The 13,180-nt window shown below is 43.4% G+C and overlaps 1 long non-coding RNA gene across 1 annotated transcript in view; it reads right to left on the bottom strand.

Moving 5' to 3' along the window:
- Positions 1-7,537, bottom strand: part of LOC138579827 (uncharacterized) — a 66,565-nt gene extending 59,028 nt beyond the window's left edge. Inside the window, exon 1 of the long non-coding RNA XR_011304139.1 lies at positions 7,397-7,537. This is a non-coding gene — a long non-coding RNA (uncharacterized lncRNA). The remainder of the gene's footprint in view (positions 1-7,396) is intronic.
- Between the last annotated feature and the right edge of the window lie 5,643 nt (positions 7,538-13,180).

Below are 13,180 nucleotides of genomic sequence, written 5' to 3'. Positions count from 1 at the left end.
TTTATACAGGTGAGGGCTCAGTCGTAGATCTTGAACTAGTTGTGGCCATGCCTGATAAGGATTATATGTTTAAAGCCACCTACAGATCAAGGAAGGTGCTGAAAATGGGCTGGCAAGACGTGTTCTCCAATGTCCATAAGGGCTGTCTCCATTCCCTGAGAAAGTCAGAACCCTCATTGGTGAGCGTCCAGGTTAATTCTCTTTTCAAACCCGGTTTGGACATGCTTGATGGCTAGTTTTTCCATGACCTTACTGATCCAAGCAACTTTGGTGACGGGGCATTATATAGGAGGTGAACAGGGATCGAACAAAGACTTCTTCAAGACAGATTACTACGGCATACTATAGTGGGTGTGGGCAGGAGCCCTCTTGGAATGGTTGAGAGGTTGTGCGTTAGGTGGTTAGCCAGAATAATGAAAATAGAGCTCAGGCATGGGCTTAAAGGGGATCCAGAATGGCCGGTGGTCAGAATGGCCTTTAAAATGTATACAGAAAGGAATGGAGTGGAGGAGATTGTGATAGAAACTGAGTGGGTGTTAAGGAGGGGGTTTGGTTTTGAGGTTTAAAATCTTGAAGTCAAAAAAACCTTTCAATTGGTTTCAAAAGTCTTGCAAAGGAAGAACAAGGTGACAAGAGGAGCTGAGTTTAATGAAGCTATGGTAGACCTTAAACAGGTGAGCAGGTCTGCTGTTTTGTACTGGTTGTTGAAAGTACGGGTGAGAAGCATTCTGATGCTCTCACAATGGCTCATGTATGGCTTCCTTGGTGCTTGTAGTGGGCGTGTTTGTCAGCCAGGGACCCAGATTTCTTCTTGCCGTGTTACAGCCACTTACACTGTCTTCTGACTTCAAGGAGATTGTTGGAAAACCACTTGCTTTGGGTGTGAGGAGGCATTTTCAGGATTTAAAATGTGTTTGGGAGGAGGCGATTAAATTGATTGAGTTTAATTGACGTGATTAACAAAACAATTGCACCCATTCGCACTAAACGCATTGGCCTCAAATACCCTATTTCGCTATTAAGGGCCTAATTCACAGATGGGTTTTATAATGGCAAAACTCCATTGGAAAATGCTCTAGGTGGCAATAAGTTGAAACTATTGCATTAGAGTACAGTTGGGGAGAAATGGCATATGAAGAGGAATACAAAGCTTGTAGGTGTTGTTTGGGTATTCACCCACACATTGCCTGCCCATAGACATGTTAAACTCTATGGCCATTCCCACCCACTTCCAAAGCACATCCTCCTGGGATCTGCACTCCTAGGACAGGAGGCCTTTGAGATGCCTGCAGTGAAGTGGCAAATGCAGCTGTGCAAATTAGCTGGCATCACTGGTGTTTTAATACTCAATTTTCACATTTGAAGCACCTACAGCACATGCAGTAGCTGTTACTTCATGCGGGAACCCCCCCCCCCCAGCTACTCCCTGTCTTCTCCTATGCATGCCATGTTTGTACAAAGTGGACACATTAATAACGAGTAGTTCCCTGCTACCGTGTGGTAGACTATCAGAGAGAACAGAGTCCCGGCTTTATCTGGTGGTGAAAGCCTTTGTTCTATGCTTTCCAATCTAAGCTGGCACAGCAGCAGGAAACCCCTTTGCCCCCTGAGGTGTACCACTGTGCCCTAGCAAAGTAGTCTCTTGCACCCTAGGCTCTCTCGGGGACAGTCATATTGTTCATCTCGAGGCAGCTTCTGTGCTGGACAGATGCACACTCTGCCAGGCTGCTCCCCCCTAAGGTCGTGCTCTTGAATTTCGGCAATACACAGATGTGTATCTGCTACTTTAAAAGCCATGTATAGCCAAGTTCGCCCACCATTTGAAAAACACGTACAATGTACTACTGGGGACGATGAATCTCTAAGGAATAGAGATTTCTCAATGAGCTGAAGCCGGAGCTACCAAACCCTCAAAAATATCCTAAAATGACCGTAAAGGATTCATTATGAACATGGTAGAAATAACAGAAACAATTGTTCTTTTAAATACCGCCTATTTTTAAAATACCTCCTCGCCATGAGTTATCTCACGGATGTAGTGTTTTTGAAATTCTAGGTATATTCTTAATTTATGGTATACAACGTAAGAAATGTTAAAGCAAACAGAAAGTTAAGAAATTTTACAGGTCATGAAAATATTGCATTTATTTATTTATTTATTGATATTTTTAGCTCAATTGAACTTTTACAACAATACGTATATATATATATACATACTCATAATCAAATCAACAATTCATACTGTATCAATATAAACATAAATATAGAATTTCTTACTACCAAAGTCTAAAACCTATAAAATGTACTCATATTAATCTACAAAATCAAGTTCTTGGGTGAGTATCACATTCATACATAAGGTAACCTCTTTTAAATCAAATTCATTGTCCAACAACTAAAGTTCAAATTATTCATAATTGTGCCAGTTGCCTCCAGTTGATATTTACAAGTACATAGCAGCAATTTTACTCTAAACCATTAGTAACAGATTTGAACAGGACCGATACAACTGTCCAGACATTACACAAGGCAATGATGAGGGCTTCAGAAGACATGTTTAAACACAAATTACAAAAATGAACTGTGGCTGCACAATCAAACTGATGATAATAGCGACTATACATCGTCCTGTATAAATACTCCATATCTGGGCACTCAGTTAGTACTTGTTTCACAGTCTCCAAACTACTGTCAACTGCACATATCCTACACATACGCTGATCATATGCTAGTTTCCATTGTGATCCATGCGTAGCTCGGACTGGTAGTTGGTTGATGCGCATCAATAGTCGGAATCTCTGAACATCAGGGCTTGGGCATCTAATCAAATACAACTGAGGACGAAGACACTTGTGAACAATGCCCTCAAGGTATACATAGTTGCTAAGCCTGCTCATGTGGATGACGTTTTCTTACCAATCTTTGAGGCAAGTTTTATTTTTAAGGGACCTTTCTTTTGATGGCCTTATAACTTTCACAACTAGAACGCTCTACAGACTAGTTATGAGTGAAGTAAGACTTCATACACAGAGCATCATATGTATTAGCGGGTACAATTCCAGTTTGACATTCATTACATTTTTCCCGACAGATTGAAGCAACTGACTGGTCGGGTGTCACAAGGGTTTTAGAGGCAGAAGATCTCTTTGGCCTTTTATAAAGATGTCAGTCCAAATTCAGCTTGTATATATTGGACAGGACACGTTGAAGGAAGGCACAGTATGGTCCGCGAGTGACATGTTTCTGAACCAATAGAGTAATTTGTTTAGCTCGTTTAATCCTAGACTCTATTAAAGGCAAATATCCTAATTGACACTCCATATACACACCAAGATATGTATATGAATCTGTGTATTCGATCGTTCCCCAACTAATGTTCATAGTAGGTCTTCTTTGATGAAATAAACATAGTTTTGGCCATTTTCAGGTTAACAATCATATCATATTCAGTTGCAAAAACACCCAGTTCCTCTAACACAGCTTTCATACCTGAGATCGAGTGATCAACTATCACAAGGTCATCTGCATAAAGTATTTCAGTGATCTTGGTTGTAGAAAACCTGGCAGGGTTATGAATGCGACTCTCAAGTCGTCTTATTAAAGCTGCAGTGTATAGGTTGAAAATAAGTGCCTCCAATAGGCAGCCCTGCTTGACACCTTTATTTATTCTTATCAGCCTGGTAAGGCGGCCATCGTTGTCTAATCGTACACAGGCAGTGTTATTCTGGTGTAGTTTGATTATAATCTCTAGCAGCGAGGATGGGCATTGATGGTAACGTAAAAGCTCCCATAACCTATTACGATTAACTCTATCAAATGCACAGCTAAAATCAACAAACTTTACATATATAGAAGGATTATGTCTTTGTTTAGCTCTGGCCACAATTGTATCAAGGAGTCTGATGTTATCGGTTGTACAACACCCAAATCGAAACCCGGTTTGAAAAGGGTGGAGTATCTGGTTATCATCAGTCCATGATTGCATGTGATTCAAAACAATGTCTGCGAAGATCTTACTGGTGGTATCAAGCTTTATACACAGGTATGAGTATCGAATTAGACCCGTATGCAGGAATACTTTTTTCCTCACACACTTTGTTATAAAGGGTCATTAATATAGAGGACCAACCTATTGGATCGTGTTTAAAAACACACGACGCAAGGCCATTAGGGCCAGGTGCCCTTGAATTATTAAGCTTACTAATTATGCCAATAATCTATTTTCTGCTATATTTAAGAGGCCAAGTTTCTTCGGAATGAACTACAACGTCATCAATGTTGTGGTCATACATGGTTTCAGTAAGATATTCATCCCCTGTTGATTCTCCAATAGCATAGAGAGGTACGAGCAGTTAATTCCCTCTGATTTTATTCAGGACCATCCATATTGATCTACTATTCCCCTTCTGCATAGTATTTACCAACATTTGCCATTTTGAGTTGATTTTTTCGCTACTATGACGTTTATACCAACCTCTAAATGTGTTAGTTATTTTTTTCTTTTGGAGTATGTAAATATCCCAAACTATTGGGACCTTTCTTAACTTGCGAAGTTCGCGGCGATGTCCTCGCTTTGCCACCACTAATTCCCTATCATAATCTGATTTATGAAGTTTGCCTGTTGCAATTGTCGGATTGCCATGAACAGTTGCAACTTCTAGGGTCCACTGTTTAATAATATACTCCATTTCGTTACTATTCAAAAGAAGACAGTTGGTAAGTAGCAAATGGATTCTACTATTCAATGTCTTGGCTTTAGTTACATTCCATTTGATTTGTGAGCCAGAGTTAGAGACTCTCAGATTAATAGGGCCACGATTAATGTTACTAGCGATCGATAGGTCCAGTTTGAACTTAACAAGGGAGTGGTCACTGTAAGGAACAGCAATAACCTCTAGATCTCCGATATGTAGGAGAGTAGGCATATTTCCACACAAATAATCCAGTGTGGCAGATCTATCGCCTGCGCTCCATGTACATTTTCCAGGAGTATCGCTAAGAGTCCTGCCGTTCAAGGGCCATATCTCCCAATCTTGAAGGAAATTAGACCAAACTCGTCCTCTGTCATTACACCTGGGCTTAGACATTACATTAGTTTGAGAAATGTTGTTAAAAGTCATCTTCATAGTGGAGACCCCACAATAGGGATTGAGATTCCCACCAAGTATGATCATCCCATTACCCCCAATCATTAACCAGTCGTTCAGAACCATATCAAGAGTTTCATGAATATTGGTCGTACAAGTTTAAGACGGAGGATCATAAATGTTAAGGATCTATATATTGGGTGCATAAACTCCTATTTTAGCTTTGATTTCGACAGCTAATACACATTCATTAGTTGGCACAATAGGCAGTTCACTAGCATAAAAGTCCTGAGAGACACCCATCAATAATCCTCCAAAGGGACGCCCCTTGATTCCTTTTTTTAGCATGTCGTTGGAAGATGCAGTGAATGTCAACATGAAAGTCGTTCATAAGCCATGTTTCCTGCAGTAGGAACATAGGAGATTTGACAAGGAAATCAAGAGAGCCACCCATTTTTATTAAATGTGAGTGTCCTCTTGTGTTCCACGTAGCTATTTCCAAATCTCACGGTTGAGATCATTCTAACTGCCCCAATATTTTTTTGTGCCATGTCCACCCTCCTTGATTTTTTGTGGATGTTACTAATTGTGCAGGAGAGGTGGGCACTTGTTTGGGTTTAGAGGTTCCACAGTGTTCGCAAGGATGCAGGAATGGGACCACAGGTATTGCTTTATCTAGTTCATAACCCAAAAAATTAAGAGAGTCCTCTTGCGTACGTACAAGTGTAGCAGTCGCAGGAAGTACACAGTGAACATGTGAGAACGCTCCAAACTGGCGTTTTAAGGGTTGTACAAAGTCAGAATCACATGATTTTAATATTCTCAATGCTGGAATTTTTGCACAAATCTCAAGTACTGATGCTCGGTTCAAAGGCTTCTTAGTGCGCTTGTCCATTTTCTCACTTAAGGTGACAATTCTATTATCAAGTATTGAAGAGTTTTCTTTGGATGGTTCCCCTATTCAATTCCCTCGCAGGCCACTTTACAAGGTTTAACTTTTGTTTTTTTTGGGTGGCTGAAATTCTTCCTTATATTCGTAGAAATGTCGCTGGCAATTGTATCTTCTATTTCATTAATTGATTCCCCCACAGGATTACCATCAGAAACCAACTAACTGGACAGAGTTCCATTTTGCGCAGATAACTTTTTCTTTTTCCTATTTTCGCACTTTCGCATGCGCTTAGGCCTCGCTTTATTATTAGGCAATATGACAACAGTAGAATTCATAGGTGGGTTGTCGTCACCTAGTACTTCTTCGATACTTTGTTCGAGGATAGGTTCAGCCACGCAACGCCTACATAGTTTGGCCTGTTTCCTCCTTTGTGCATGGGATAGGAAAGTGGGGACTCTGACACATTTTAAGAGTTACTTGCTTCACCCACATCAGGTAGGGCGACAGGGACTTGTTCAGCAGCAACTTCAACATTGAGGTTGTGTCCTGTGTTTTCATCTAACACCCCACAAGGATTACAAGGATTATCTTTCATTTGTATAAGTGATTCAAGCATCTGACTATTCTTTTGCGTTTGATAGTATGTTTGGTCCGTTAGATTAATTAGGATTTTTAATGCAAAGTGTAGAAGACCAATAGATAGAAAAGGATTGCTTCCAGCAGTAGTGTGTTCTTTCTCCCTGACACATCCAGCTTCACTTCTATCAGATATATTAATCACTTCATCCTTAGCCATTTGCACCGGCATCTGACAGCTAGGAATGCCGGATAATGGTAGCAGTGAGGGACTACTAGATAAACGGGGTGATTTTCTTTTATTTTGAATCGTGGCATTGTTGGAATGCGTTGGTGAATTATCAGTCATGCATTCTGCCATTGCTACTTCAGCTTCTGCGGTATCTCGGTTGATTCCACAGATGCGATAGCATAATTCAAGTAATGAATTATCATTGATTGCATCTAGCATTGGGCGAGGTGAAATCATCTCACTTATACCCACAGTGGAGGGGTGAATATCAGCTACAATTGTTGAGCAACACGGTTGTACTGAAGGCTTTGGGGATTCCATTTCAGTATTCGTAGGGGGATTACACAGGGGCAATGCACTCTTCAAAGACTCATTACCGACTTTTAAAAAGTTAGTAATCTGGGCAAGGGCAGCAGAACGAGAGGATTTCCATTCACGGGATGTCTCAACATCAGAGTTGGATGAAATACTCGCTGTTTATCAAGCCCCTTTCCTCACGCTGATGGGCAGAGCTTTTCCCATACGGCTTTCCTTTCCGGAGATTGCAAAGTTTCGACTTTGTAGCTGCTTTACCGGGCATAATTTTTAATAAGTCAATGAGGAACTTACCTCCACTAGACACAAGTAGCTATACTCCCGGAACAAACTCAGCCGTGCACAGCCAAACACACTCTGCCCACACTCCGCTCACGCTCCGCAAGGCGGCTATGGGTATACAGAGTGTGAGTAGTCCAGGCTGGAGCGGCCATCAATGGAAATAGTAGAGGCACTTCCAAATCGCTGCAGTATGGAGAATACAAAAACAATGCTGCTTCTTTGACAGCCAAACACACTCTGCCCACACTCCGCTCACGCTCTGCATGGCGGCTATGGGTATATTGAGTGTGTGTAGTCCAGGCTAAAGCGCCCAACAATGGAGTAGTAGAGGCAGTTTCAAATCGCTGCAGTACGGAGAAAACAAAAACAATGCTGCTTCCTTGACAGCCAAAAACACTCTGCCCACGCTCCGCGTGGCGGCTATGGGTATATAGAGTGTGTGTAGTCCAGGCTAGAGCGGGCAACAATGGAAATAGTAGAGGCACTTCCAAATCGCTGCAGTACGGAGAAAACGAAAACAAAGCTGCTTCCTTGACAGCCAAACACACTCTGCCCACACTCCGCTCACGCTCTGTGTGGTGGCTATGGGTGTATAGAGTGTGTAGTCCAGGCTGGAGCGGCCAACAATGGAAATAGTAGAGGCACTTCCAAATCGCTGCAGTACGGAGAAAACGAAAACAAAGCTGCTTTCTTGACAGCCAAACACACTCTGCCCACACTCCGCTCACGCTCTGTGTGGTGGCTATGGGTGTATAGAGTATGTGTAGTCCAGGCTGGAGCGGCCAACAATGGAAATAGTAGAGGCACTTCCAAATCGCTGCAGTACGGAGAAAACGAAAACAAAGCTGCTTTCTTGACAGCCAAACACACTCTGCCCACACTCTGCTCACGCTCTGCGTCTCCGCGAAAATATTTTACACAAATTAAATTCTTAGCAGAGATTTTTAATAACGAATGAACTAACCAATTACTCCTTAAATCGAGAGCATCAGGTGAAATCTTCACAACAATTCTTCTGTGTGATGCTGCATATCATTGAGATGTTGTGCCATGTATTATGTTGCATAATGATGAAATGTGATGTCTTATACTGTAGGATAAGAATCAATGTTTACTCTTGTTATGTATAGTGTGAAAAGTTGATTGATTAACTGATGCACACTTCAGTTAATACAAAAAAAAACCCAGACATTTAAGGTATATAAAATACCACATGTTTACCGCTCTCCTCATACTCTCAATGAGGCCTGAAGGAGAACAGGAACCAGTGGTGGATACGGCTGCATCTAAGGTCTTTCACGGGCCACTAATAAAGAGATGGACACCCTGACCCCTAAGGGATTCAGATAGTGAAGGCTGGTATCTTGCCTGAGTCATAAGGAAAGGTGGGGGCCCTTAGATAGTATAGAATAGCGCTGGGCTCCTATAGTGGAAGACTTGCAGATAGATTTTTTAAAATGAAATTCCAGATATCTAATGCCTCCTGCAGGGTTAGAAAATGGCCTGAAAAGAAGCATGCCAGAGGGAGCTGCAGCGGAAACCTGGTGATAAGATCGTTGCATCCATTACACATTTGGTGGAAAGGCCTCTTGCATTGTAATCTTGCTTCATGCACGTTCAAAGGCATGTGAAGTCATGATCATCTTAAAATGTATATGTTTGAGCCAACCAGCGGAAAAGCACTGAGTATCTTGCTACTGAATCCAGGCGAATTCATGTCCTTAAAAATACAAACAATAAAACCCTAGTGTCAATCCTTGTCCCAATGTGACTCCTGCACAAGTCATCTATCTATATTTTTGAAACAGAAAATGTCCTTGTTTGTTTGTTCCTTATACAATTCCACATCATTCCAACCATCTGCATCACATTTTGCATAGTTACCTGTGAGGACACTCCGGACGTCACTGGCTACGTTACATGTGGATGCCCCACCCCGTTCCCTGGATTTCAGCCCCTGCACACATGAGACGGTTGCCTGCAATCAGCAAACAAATTTTAAGCGTCTCAAAGGCAAGAGCAAAACTCAAAGATGTTTCAAGGCCCTAGGATGCACTGTGACTAAGATATTCTCACCACAACGCACAAAATCAGTGAAACATGAATGTGGTCGTGGGGACCAGACAAAGCTAATTTTAAGCATTTTGGCGCTAGGAATGGAACTTCGAAAACCGTTTCTGAGATATTTGCACTGGAAGGCACTGCCCCATGCCAGGGTGAGGCGACAGGTAGGGAGAGCACACAGAAGGTCCAAGGATGCTGCAACATGCCAACTCTCATCTCCCCTCCATGTCTGCTCCAGGGTATGTAAGCCAGCCACACATACCCATTCTCAGTGTAATTTACTCCAGAGTGCAGGGCACATCAAACAATAAGCGGCTCGGAACAGTAACCTACAGGATCATTGATTTCCAACAACAGTGTTATCATGTATGTCTACTGGCTACATAGCATTTGCACATCCTAACCCTTACCCAGGATTTCATCACCTCAACAAATGACATGGTTTCCTGAAATAGGCCAAACATCAATGTGGTCGTAGAAGGACCAGACAAAGCTCATTTTAAGCGTCTTGATGTGAGAAACAAAACTGTAAAACTACATTTCAAGAGACTCAGATGCCCTGTTTCTGAGATATTTGCATCGCAACGCACTGCAACACACTGCATCAGGCCTGGGTGAAGCGACAGGTGGGGAAGCATCTTGATGTGAGAAACGAAGCTCAAAGGCTCAAAAACCACATTTCAGGGCTTTAGGACACACCGTTTCCAAGATATTTGCACCTCAATGCACCGCAACACACAGCACTGCACCAGAGTGTCATGCGCCCCTTCTATGTGAGGGTATGGGACCGATGGCGACGCAGCCGCCATAGAATTGCTCCACCACGTTCTGCCGCAGTGTGTTCAGCGGTCTAGTCTTTCCTTCTGTCATGGCCGCCGCTGCCGGCTTTTCAGCAGTTCCCTCCCGGCAGCGGTCGCGTTGCAACTTGCTTTTCTCCTTCGTTGCCAGCGCTCCCGTGAGTTTTCCTCTTGGCTTATTTAGCCCCCCTTCTGGCATTCTCGCCTTTTCCCCTTTTCTTGCCTTCCCTTCTCTACCCCCGTGTTACGGGAGCTTTTTGTTATCCCTTGGCTTCTCTCTGCCGTGCTCGCGCTCTCTGGCTCTTTGGTCTGGCTCTTCCCCGGCCCTTACTTACTTACCTGGATTTCCAATCTTTCCTCCTCTCTCACGTTCCATTTCACATTTACGGAGTGGCGCAGTTTTGTTCGTGCATTTATTTCTTACCTGTGTGTCCGGAAGAACTTCATCGACATACCAGAGCTCTTCAGGGTTTTTTGCCTTCACGGCTTTTTCCCCTTCTGGCGGCTGCGGATCCGGGGCCTCTGATATTCTTCCAGTAACCATTCTGGCATTGTTCCGCGGTCGGCCATACCTGCATAAAAATAAATCAACAGTGAAAGAAAAGAAGAAGAAGGAAGCTTCCCCCGCACCCTCTTCAGGTGAGGAAGAGAGTGAGACAAATTATTCAGAGATCGAAGTCGATTTACCTGACAGCTTGCAACGCCCGAAAGATCCCGTAATGGCAACCGCCGAACAGGTCCAAAAGCTGGTAGCAGCTGTGCAGTCCTTGAATATGGAAGTGCGAAATTTAAATCAGGAGTTACAGACCATCAAGGCCGAAAACAACGTACTCCGACAGTTAGTGGTGACTCATGAATCCCGCAATACCGATCTTCCTCCAATGCCACTGTCATCCGGAAAGTATGATGGTTCTTCTAAGAAGCTTAAGGAATTCATTGAGGCGTGTAACATACAATGTGCCTTTCGGCCTACTACTTTTTCTACCAATCTCAGTAAGGTTGGGTTTTTGGTTTCTAAATTGTCAGGGAACGCTTTGGCCTGGGCAAGTCCCTTGGTTACAGCAGATGATCCGATTTTGAGGGATTGGAGTGCCTTCCTTGAAAAGTTTAAACAGACCTTTGAAAGGCCAGAAGTCAGGTATATGGCTTGTGAAGAATTGTTGGAGGTCCATCAAGGGCAAATGGATCTATTATCGTACATCACTAAGTTTAAACAACTTGCCACAGAAGCTAATTGGCAGGAACAAGCTCAATTTACCATCTTCAGGAGAGGACTAAAGGAGGAATTGAAGGACGAACTTGCGAGAATTCCTCGTCCGGCATCTTTCGCCGAACTGTTGTCAGTCACTCTACAGATTGAGCATTGCATCAACCTAAGGAAGCAAGAAAAGAAGAAGGTCAGAGGGGCCTTCAGTCTTCCCAGTCCTTCAGGATCTCCTACTGTTCCCCAAGGTTCCTCTAAAGAGGAACCCATGCTGATCGGCACTATGACAGCGCCGCTCACTCCGGATGAAAGAAAGAGACGCCGTGAAATGGGCCTCTGCATGTATTGCGGATCTGCCTCTCATCTACTTTGTGATTGTCCCGATGTTCCACCAAGAAGGTCGGGAAACGCGGTGCCTCGAACCTAAATGGGACCACGGTTCGAGGAGTGGATAAGGGTATGTAACCTTGTCTATCGCCCCCCTCCCACCAGAATGAAGACGCTCGCTTAATGGTGGTTTTGCTGCATCTGTCTTGGGGGCAAAAGTCGGTTGACATGCTGGCTCTCTTAGATTGTGGTGCAGCGGGAAGCTTTATGGACACAGTATGGGCCAGCAAGATGGGTATCCAACAAGTCCAGAATAAAGAGGACCTCAAGGTAGAAGGAGTGGATGGCACTCCTCTCTTTTCTGGCCCTATCACCCACTCCACTGAAGCCATCCAGGTGGCTATTCAGGGTCACAGGGAAGAGATGTCGTTTGATATCATAAGGGCAGCTCACTTCCCCATAATTTTGGGCATTTCTTGGCTCCGTCGTCACAATCCAACAATCGATTGGGCCACCAATACCCTCAGTTTTCTCTCCTCCTACTGCAGTCAGTCGTGTTTGGCTTCTCAGAGATATCAGACTGCGGTTTTGCAGACCTTAGAGTCTCCTATTCGAACCATACACTTGGTTCCTCCTCAATTTTCGGAATACTCCCAAGTGTTTGTCGAGAAGGTGGAACATGATCTCCCCATCCATCGCCCGGAGGACTGTTCTATTGACCTTGTTCCCGAGGCTTTAGTACCATTTAGTAGGATGTTTTCCTTGTCCCTCAAAGAGAAATCTGTTCTTCGACAGTATCTGGATGCCAACTTCAAGAACGGCTTAAAGGATAGTTCCGGGACTTTTTTTTTATTGTCCCTACGGTTCGGCCATGTGTTTTTAAGCATAAATCGGTAGATCGTAGAAAACTTTCCTATGGACCTTACCCGACTTTTCGTCCATTAACGCACTCGAAATCAGCCGCCATTTTCTGATAATCCTATCATTTCCCCCCATCGACCTGGCTCACCTGTTTTTGCGGCACTAAATCAAATCCCCCGCCCCTGAAACAGACTTTATCAAAACATTCATATTCCCCGCCTCTATCCGTGACGTGACTGTGCTGCGTAGGCAAACGCGCCCAGGCGTCTTCTACGCGACTCCACACAGAACCCGGAAATCAACACAGATCAGCTCACAACACAGCGCGCCACAATTGGGAATATGAAACTGTACTTTTAAATCAAACCGCAAGATTGTAAATTTGGTAAAGTACATTTATTTGACATCAAATGTTTAGAGAATATTCAGCGATTTTCATTTTTATTTGCTCACGTTCCAAAAAGTTCGTTTTGAGGCACGCGATGTTCCTTTGCTGTACACAGGGTCTTAGATCATCTCACAATACAGCGCCACAATTCGGAA

The sequence above is a fragment of the Ambystoma mexicanum genome, chromosome 3p (genome assembly GCF_040938575.1).
Source record: "Ambystoma mexicanum isolate Mex_15411 chromosome 3p, UKY_AmexF1_1, whole genome shotgun sequence".
NCBI lineage: Eukaryota > Metazoa > Chordata > Amphibia > Caudata > Ambystomatidae > Ambystoma > Ambystoma mexicanum.
The sequence above is the reverse complement of the archived record's forward strand: the minus strand, read 5'-3'. Positions and strand labels throughout refer to the sequence as shown.